This window comes from Xenopus laevis, chromosome 8S (assembly GCF_017654675.1).
Source record: "Xenopus laevis strain J_2021 chromosome 8S, Xenopus_laevis_v10.1, whole genome shotgun sequence".
NCBI classification, from domain to species: Eukaryota; Metazoa; Chordata; class Amphibia; order Anura; family Pipidae; genus Xenopus; species Xenopus laevis.
In genome coordinates this window covers 61958195-61967403 of record NC_054386.1, presented here as the reverse complement: position 1 = coordinate 61967403, position 9209 = coordinate 61958195, and the positions used below count along the sequence as shown (strand labels likewise).

The 9209-nt window shown below is 38.5% G+C and overlaps 1 protein-coding gene across 1 annotated transcript in view; it reads left to right on the top strand.

Annotated features, from left to right (window-relative positions):
• Window positions 1-9209, top strand: part of LOC121393116 (protein diaphanous homolog 2-like) — a 90191-nt gene that overhangs the window by 8143 nt on the left and 72839 nt on the right. The gene's annotated exons all lie outside the window — the stretch shown is intronic.

The window sequence follows — 9209 nt, the reverse complement described above, 5'->3', positions numbered from 1 at the left end:
ATGTAACACCCTCTTGGCAACCCTCCTGGTGCCAATGTTGTACCAGCTTACCAACTCGGGTCCTGAGTTCCCTTTGCTAGGTGAAAGGTACTGGGAAACTCTTCTCTGGCAGTGCCTCCACCTAATAGAGTCCTGGAATATACCTGAGGATAGTCCCATTAGGAAACAAATCACTCACACACTTTATTATATAACAAACCACAACTTTATATAAGGAAAGTGTAAATTAATGGGGAAGTAAAACACATTTACATCATATCATTTGTAACCCACTCCCCTGGGAACCTGTGACAGTCCATTTCCTGACCCTCCATGCCAGGCCAAGTCCCGCAACTCCTTTGGCAGACAAAGAGTCTCAGTCCCTTTTCCCCAAAGAGTACATGTGTCCCAAGGTAGCGCTACCTGCCCCAAATACCTTTCCCACTGGACAAGATATTGGCTCCCACATGGCAGGCACACAAACAGCCTGTTTCACAAACAGGAGATACGCTGGATCCTTATTCTTTTTCTACCCTCCCTTAGGCACAACTCACCCGTGGGATTCACACAGATGAGTAGGCTCCTCCTGAGCTGGAACAGGCATCCACAGCGATGAAATCTTTAGAAGCTCCAGGCTCTCCTACCCAAGCACACAACAAGGCTTTAACTCCTTCAGGGTATGGCTCCCTGCACTGTCTCCAGCTGGAGCGAGTGCAGAGATGTGCAACTAAATTGGTTAGAGGGATGGAAGACTTAAATTATGAGGGTAGACTGTCAAGGTTGGGGTTGTTTTCTCTGGAAAAAAGGTGCTTGCGAGGGGACATGATTACACTTTACAAGTACATTAGAGGACATTATAGACAAATAGCAGGGGACCTTTTTACCCATAAAGTGGATCATCATACCAGAGGCCACCCCTTTAGACTAGAAAGAAAGTACTTTAATTTGAAGCAACGTAGGGAGTTTTTCACAGTCAGGACAGTGAGGTTGTGGAATGCACTGCTGGGTGATGTTGTGATGGCTGATTCAGTTAATGCCTTTAAGAATGGCTTGGATGTGATACTAAGCTCTATAGTTAGTATAGGCATGGGTATATAGAATTTATGTAAAAGTAGGGAGGGGTGTGTATATGTATGCGGGGTTTTCATTAGGGGGGGTTGAACTTGATGGACTTTGTCTTTTTTTAACCCAATTTAACTATGTAACTATGTCTATAGCCCGAGCATGGTGAACCGCCTTTACTCCTTACATCCAGTTCCCCACGTTGTCTATAACATGAGCACACAGAATTCCTCTGCAGAACTACAGCTCCCAGCACCATACATAGCACAAGCACCAAAGCGGCATGGTTTTCCAGGCTGTTGAAGTACCATGCATCAGCCCACAGGGCTATCGAACTCCTTTTAGCCCCCTACATCTTTGCATAAGTTCCGGCCACCTTCTTACATGAAAGTGAAAGTAGGAATCCTCCAGCAGTAATGGCTGACTGAACACATGGCATCCCCTTTGATATTGTTGCACAGCCATGCTACACCAATCCAGAAACCCTGTATACACCATGAGGCTCCAAATGAAAAAAATACGCCTCAGGGTCCCTACATACATAATATGTTGAACAAGAAAATCAGGTAAAAAAAGATGTGATCAAAATGTTTTCAAATTTGAAATTCAAGAAAAAATTATGAAAATACAAAAAAGTGACAACCAAAACCTGCTGAACTTCTATAGAAGTGGTGTAAAAAAAAAAAAATAATGGAACAATGTGGTTTTCTTAGTTATTAAAAAAAAATTCCGGTAATTGATGGAATTTAACTTAAAAAACACACACAAATTTTGCAAATGAATTTAGAAAAGGTCAGATTCAAAAAATAATAATTTGGCTGTTAATAATGTGTTAAATATGGGGTTTGAACATTGAAGCTCTAAGAAAATATGTCTAAGAGGTATCTGTTTTACACAGGATTGATATATAACTATGATTCCGTTCCAAGTGTTTTGATTACTTTTTCTGTGAAAATTCCAGCTGGGCACTAAGCATTATGTACTATTTCTGTATTCCAATTTATTAATCAGCTAAAATACAAATACTGAAATAGAGTTACATATGGAACTACAAATAGAGCAGGCTTTAATTGTGTATTGTATCAACAAGATACAACATGGGTGGCACCTTTGTTTTAAGTGAAGGGAGTTCCTGATGTACCATGTTGCACTATACTTGATAATTGCATTGCTCCATGTATCAGTGATCAGTAAATGTTATCCTTGGTTAACGTTTGGTAAAAAGTCACAGAAAATAGAAAAATTGTTAATCTGATATGAGATTTGCACATCTGTATCTATCTTTCCTATTTTCTTGACTGGGTGTATGTAATTTATTTTCAATACAATATGGAGTGTTAGGGGCACATTTACAAAGCTCGAGTGAAGGATTCGAATTAAAAAAACTTCGAATTTCGAAGTGTTTTTTTGGCTACTTCGACCATCGAATGGGCTACTTCGACCTTCGACTACGACTTCGACTACGATTCGAACGATTCGAACTAAAAATCGTTCGACTATTCGACCATTCGATAATCAAAGTACTGTCTCTTTAAGAAAAACTTCGACCCCCTAGTTCGGCAGCTAAAAGCTACCGAACTCAATGTTAGCCTATGGGGAAGGTCCCCATAGGCTTGCCTGCGTTTTTTTGATCGAAGGATATTCCTTAGATCGTTGGATTAAAATCCTTCGAATCGTTCGATTCGAAGGATTTAATCGTTCGTTCGAACGAATAATCCTTCGATCGTTCGATCGCAGGATTTGCGCTAAATCGTTCGACTTCGATATTCGAAGTCGAACGATTTTAGTTCCTGGTCGAATATCGAGGGTTAATTAACCCTCGATATTCGACCCTTAGTAAATCTGCCCCCTAGTGTTGTAATTTTACTGGAGATCTACATACATACAGTGCAGCGTTTTAAATATTTTATACTTAAATGTATTTTCATTATCATAGTCATTGACAGTAATCTGTGAAAAAACACAAAAGAAGCATATCAATGTCACTGGATGAATATTAACAGGCATTCATGCATATCTCATAGGCAATTGTATAACTTTCACATGACTTTAAAATGCTGCATTAAAGTCTGGAAAATGTCAATAAATATCCTCCCATGGGGCCTGATGCAAAGGCAATGCCAGCAGTGACACTTACTTGGAAAGCAGCTGGAAATTGTTCAGAAAGATAACTATCTGTTGCTTGGATGCTACAATGAGCATTGTTTACCTTACCAACTAAGGACCTGCATAGGGCACAAGGCAAATTAATAATAGACTTGTGTATGTTATTCACTTTGCAGACAATTATAGCATTCAGTCTATACAGAAAATCAGCAATGATAACCTTTATGGAGATAATTCATTACAGGGGCGTGATGAAAGTTTCACCTTATAAAAGAGTATATGGTGGGGGGGAGGTTGTTTAGTGAGAAAGGAGAGGTAGATGCAATGGGGTGGTGGTTGGGCTGTATATGTTGAATAAAAAGATTCCACTTCCAATTACTAATTTATTTCTTGACTGTGCAGAAGTAGCAATAGCAATAGAGGTGTGAATAATAATTCCTGGGGAGGGACTGTAATGCAATGTCTGTATTAGAGCTGACATCTTTAGGCCTTCAACAAGTATGACTCCATCACCATGCTGCTGGGTAAATATAGAAATCTTCGATCAACAGCTGCTGGAGAACTGCAAACTGAATACACTACCATTATGGAGTGGGTCCAACAACCATTATTAAGATATATATACTGTATATTTTTTGATATATATATGTATCTATATATATCTATATATATCTATATATATCTATATATATATCTATATATTTCTATATATATATATATATATATATATATATATATATATATATATATACTGTGTGTGTGTGTGTGTGTGTATATATATATATATATATATATATATATATATATATATATATATATATATATATATATATATATATAATTATCCATGCTGCTATGGAAGGTACAGTATATGTCCCCTTTATGGATGTAGCTGGAAGTGACAGTTTCTCCCTATAATAAGCTGGAAAGAAGGATAAATTGACAAGACTTTCATTACTTGCAGATGAGCTGGCGGCAGGCCCAGACTGGCAATCTGTGGGTTCTGGCAAATGCCAGAGGGGCTGCTGTTTGGTTCCATAGAAAGCTACCATATAGTGGGCTGGTAGGGGGCTGTTTGGGCTGGTAGGGGGCTGTTTGGGCCTCTGTGTACTTGGAATGGCAGGGCCTATTTTGACTCCCAGTCCAGGCCTGGCTGGCGGTCAGTATATAAGTATGTTTGTACGAACTAGATCTGAACAAAATATTCAACAAACAAATCCAATAACCTCCACTAAACACTCCCAGACATTTCGAGCATTATAGAGCTTCTTCACATTTACATGTATTGTCCTTGATGGAAAAATATTGAGATGAATTTAACAATACATATTTATACCTGTTCCCATTCTTCAGGACCTTAATTTCCATTTTTCACATTGATTTGTGTTTTATTCATATAGCATTTTAGGTATGTTTTATAGAAATATGCCGGTTGGTGATGTTCCTTGACTCCTTCTGCAAACATATCAATGAAGTATACCATCTTCTGTACAATATGCTGAAGGACACAGCTTCAGAAACATATTTTCTATCCATTCTGCAGCATTTTCTACTTATCCGCAATGACTATTATATCAGGTAATAATAGTTTCAGTTAACTAGTTTTAACTAGTGGAACAAGAACGACTTTATATGGCTGTCATTGTTGTACATTTCAACTACTTAAATGTACATTGTAGCAGCAAAGCCAAATGAGGCTTCAGAAAAATCAAAGGAGATTAATATCTGCCAAACGAATTAGGGTTAAAATAATGGATTTATGCATTAAGGGGATATTTTATTAAAAACAATAATACAAACACTGCTGCTCAATAACAATATACTAAATTTTTGCTGGACTACAAATCCCAGAATATTTTTTATATTTCTAAGGGTTAAGGGAGGCCATGATTTACAGTAGTGCTGTCCACCTTCTGTGTTACCTAGGGCCGGAATTTTTCTGGTCTTCATGGTGGAGGGCTGATAATGGAAGCTAGTGTTGACCACTCCTTGTTTTGGACCACACCCACTTTAAACCAAACCCACGTTACCACAAGACCATGTACACATTATTTGTGGTAGCACACCAAAAGACCAAATGATTGGTGCTCACTGCAGGGTTATCATTTATCACTCATATGTGAAAATAGTTGTCATATTAAAGGACAGTTCAGTAATAAAAATAAAAACTAGGTAAATAGATTTGTATAAAGGCTGGAGTGACTGGATGTCTAACATGACAGAACACTACTTCCTGCTTTTCAGCTCTCTTTGTTTCCACTCAGAGTTAGAAAGCTGAAAAGCAGGAAGTAGTGCTCTATTCTATTATTTTAGATATCCGCTCACTCCAGCCTTTATATATTACATTTTTATTTTTATACTGAACTGTGCTTTAATATGACTTAACTTTTTTCACATATGATATTCCTTCAGTGAGCACCAATCATTTGGTCTTTTGGTTCTTATTTTTACATGGAACTGTTCCTTTAAGACCTACCATTAAATCAATATTCCCCCTTCCCTGTGTATAACACAGCACCCCCAGCACATGATTAAACACCTGAGGAGCCCCTGACAATAATTTTCAAATGCTGACAAACCCCCAGAACAAATACCAGGCTTATGTTCAACAGGCAGAGCAGGGAACACACAGGCAGAGTATTGCACACACAGGGAGCATAGGGCAGACAGAGTATGGCACACACAGGGAGCATAGGGAAGGCAGAGCATGGCACATACAGGGAGCATAGGGCAGACAGAGTATGACACACACAGGGAGCATAGGGAAGGCAGAACAGAGCAGGAGACAGTTTCCACTGATCAGGACCACTCTAAGATGTTCTACATACAGTGACAGTGCTGCTGCCCCATTAGCATTTTGAATAAAGTGTGAACAGATGAACTATCTGGGCAGTTTCAGTCTGGGTCTCAAGTGTAATCAGTACAGGATTTTAGGGGTGTGAACAATAGAGGTGTCATAAATGTGAACAATGCAGGGGGATTACATGTGTGAACAATTACAGTCTGAATTTGCAGGGGCCAGTTATCTCTGTAGTGATACCTTTTAAATCTTACATATGGTAAAGACACAGCAGGCAGGCATTCATGTTGGGGGCCACACAAGGAAGGGGGGGCCTGATGCAGCCCACGGGCCACCAGTTGGACAGCCCTGATTTACAGTATTAGCCAATTTTAGGGTAATAAGGTACCTTGTAATTTATACATACTATCAATGTCACTCATTATATAGTTCATCAATATTGCCTTATTACTGGAATGGTTATCCATCTAGTCATGCACTTTGGTTCCCCCAATAAACTTTTTAAGACATTTTTAACTCAACCTCTAATCCAGCAGTTCTTTATGAAGGTGTCCCTTTAAAGAGAACTAAAATCAGTAAGTGACAGTAGCACAGAGCATGTGCAGAGAATCATCAGAAAAGAAGGGGCACTACAGGGGCTTCTTTGGAGGTACAGATCTTCCCTGCTAAATGGCTGTGTTTGCCTTGGACTGGTACAGAACCACAAAACTGTAATGTTTCTGACTGTGAGGCTTAAACTGTTCATAAAGACACAGGGGATATTCTTGTTGGAAGGGATCTGTATTTCCATCAGTCCAGCAAAACTTAAGATGGCTACAGGACCTCCCACATCAACAAGTTACTGTTACGTATAAAGCATTATCGTGTTATAGCGACACCCAGTGTGCCCCACATTATATTACATCTCCCTTCTTTTAAAGAACATACATAGAGAACATAGCATAGAGAAACATTAATGAAAATGTAAATAAGTATAATTATAAGTTCAGTCGTTGGGGTGGCTTCACCATTCGACCACATCTTGTAGTTTTGATGTTTCGGTAGTGTGGAGCGCAGAAGGCGGCTCATTAGTAGTTGAGCTGGTGATCCAATTCCATCATTTGGTGTGTTTCTGTATTCTAGTATGGCAATATAGGGATCCCCACCACTTTGTTTTGCCTTTGAGAGCAGATGCTTAACAGTCTGAACTGTTTTCTCAATCTGTCCATTTGATTGTTGATAGTTTGGACTAGAAGCAAATGTCTCAGCTGACGCTCACTGAAAAAATAATAATACAGTAAGACAAGAGGGGAACCCTCATAATATATAATGTCTGTCCGTTATATAGTCTTGTGTATTTTAATAAAAATATTCTATAAAGTAAATCAAAAAGGATTGGCAGAAACAAAATATACCATATTCTCCCATATAAATCTGCTATTCTCAAATACAGTTATGCCTTGACCCCGCTGTATTGTTTGAAGATCAAGCATGCAATGGAAAATCTATATGTCTAGGTAGTATATGCATAAAACCATTTTAGTTAACATAAAATCACCTTGGATCTATAATGGCATTGCAACAAGCTATTGACAGGAATGTGATAAATGTGATATTAATGTCAAATATCACACTTATACTTTATAGAACATTATTTATATATATACATATTTATAAAGATGTTGTGCATATATTAGCAGGAAGGAGAGAACTTTTTTTAGCTGAGCTAGAATAACTATTGCTTAAAGCTTTATTGCTTACACATGTTTTTTGAAGGGTGAAATGCTGGAAGACAAATCTTCATAAATTCTGCTTCATCCAGTTTACCTAATCATATCCGTCACCTTTTGGACACTTGTTTGGTTATTTAGTAAGAATTCAATATTAAAAGCGTGAGACAGGTAATAAATTTGTTGAACAAATACTTTGTATTCTTTGGAAAATATTTTTCTGCATGTAGAGACACATTGCAGAGTTAATCTTACTCCAGGTATAATAACTATATTAACCACATTTATGACTCAATACCTTTTTAAGAGACTTACATTCTGTTTTCTTCTAGTCCAGGGGTCCCCAAACTTTTTACCCATGAGCCCCATTTAAATGTATACAGAGTTGGGGAGCAACACAAGCATGATAATGTCCCTGGGAGCGCCAAATAAGGCTGGCATTGGCTATTTGGTAGCCTTTGAACTGAAAACATGTAGAAGGTTTTTTGGTAGTGCACCTGGTTGTTATGCAACTTGCCTCCAAGCCACAATTCGAAAATAAGCATCTGCTCTGAGGCCACTTGAGCAACATTCAAGGGGTTGTGAGCAACAGGTTGCTCATGAGCCACTGGGTGGGAATCTCTGCCCTGGTTTCTTAATCTTTCCTGTCTTGGTCTTTAATTTTTTCCTGTCTTTCTAGCTTTCTCATATTTAATTTAAACTCGTATCCCCATAGTTCTTATCCCACCCAACTTCTATACATTGTTAGTAAAAGCAGTATATTCACTATGGAACTCCTGCTTTACATTGCCACACACATGCACAACATTACTGGACTGTTTGAGGTAGTAGGTGGAGGTAGCATTAAAACTCTAGTCCTAACATAACAGTCAGAGAACAAATTCAGGAATATGTTGCATGGCTACATAGGATAGAACCTTATCAAGTTAGGAAAGGGAGGTACGAAATGTAGACTGCCCCAGCAAACTGGGTAGTTAGGGTTGTGTGAGAGGTGCTAAAGGCAATTGGTGCTGTATACACTGGCATATACAGTATAACATTCTGCATAGCTTTCACCTCTTCCTGCATAGCCAGTGTATATTGAAGGAACGGTGATGGGTGAATAAATTAGCCAGGCGCAAATTCACAGCAAATTTCCTTGTTTCGCCGCAGGCAAATAAATTCATGAAAACTGCAGTGAGTATTCACCAGCCAAAAATCTGCTGCAATGGAAAAAATTTTGCCGCGCGTCACAATAGTGGCTTGCATAAACATTGTCGTGTGTCAAAATTATTTGGACGCTCATTGACTTTAATGCATTGGCACGTATAATGGGTGTCATGGGTGTCTAAAATTGAGGCTCGTCAAAATAATTTTGACACCCATTGACTTCAATGCATTTCGCTAATTTTCCACCAGTTCGCAAATTTTGCGGGAAATTCACAAGTGTTGTGGCGAAGTGAAATGGGACAAATTCTCCCATCACTATAAAGGAATTGTTCAGTATAAAAATAGAAACTAGGTAAATGGATAGGCTGTGCAAAATAAAAAAAGTTTAATATAGTTAGTGAGGC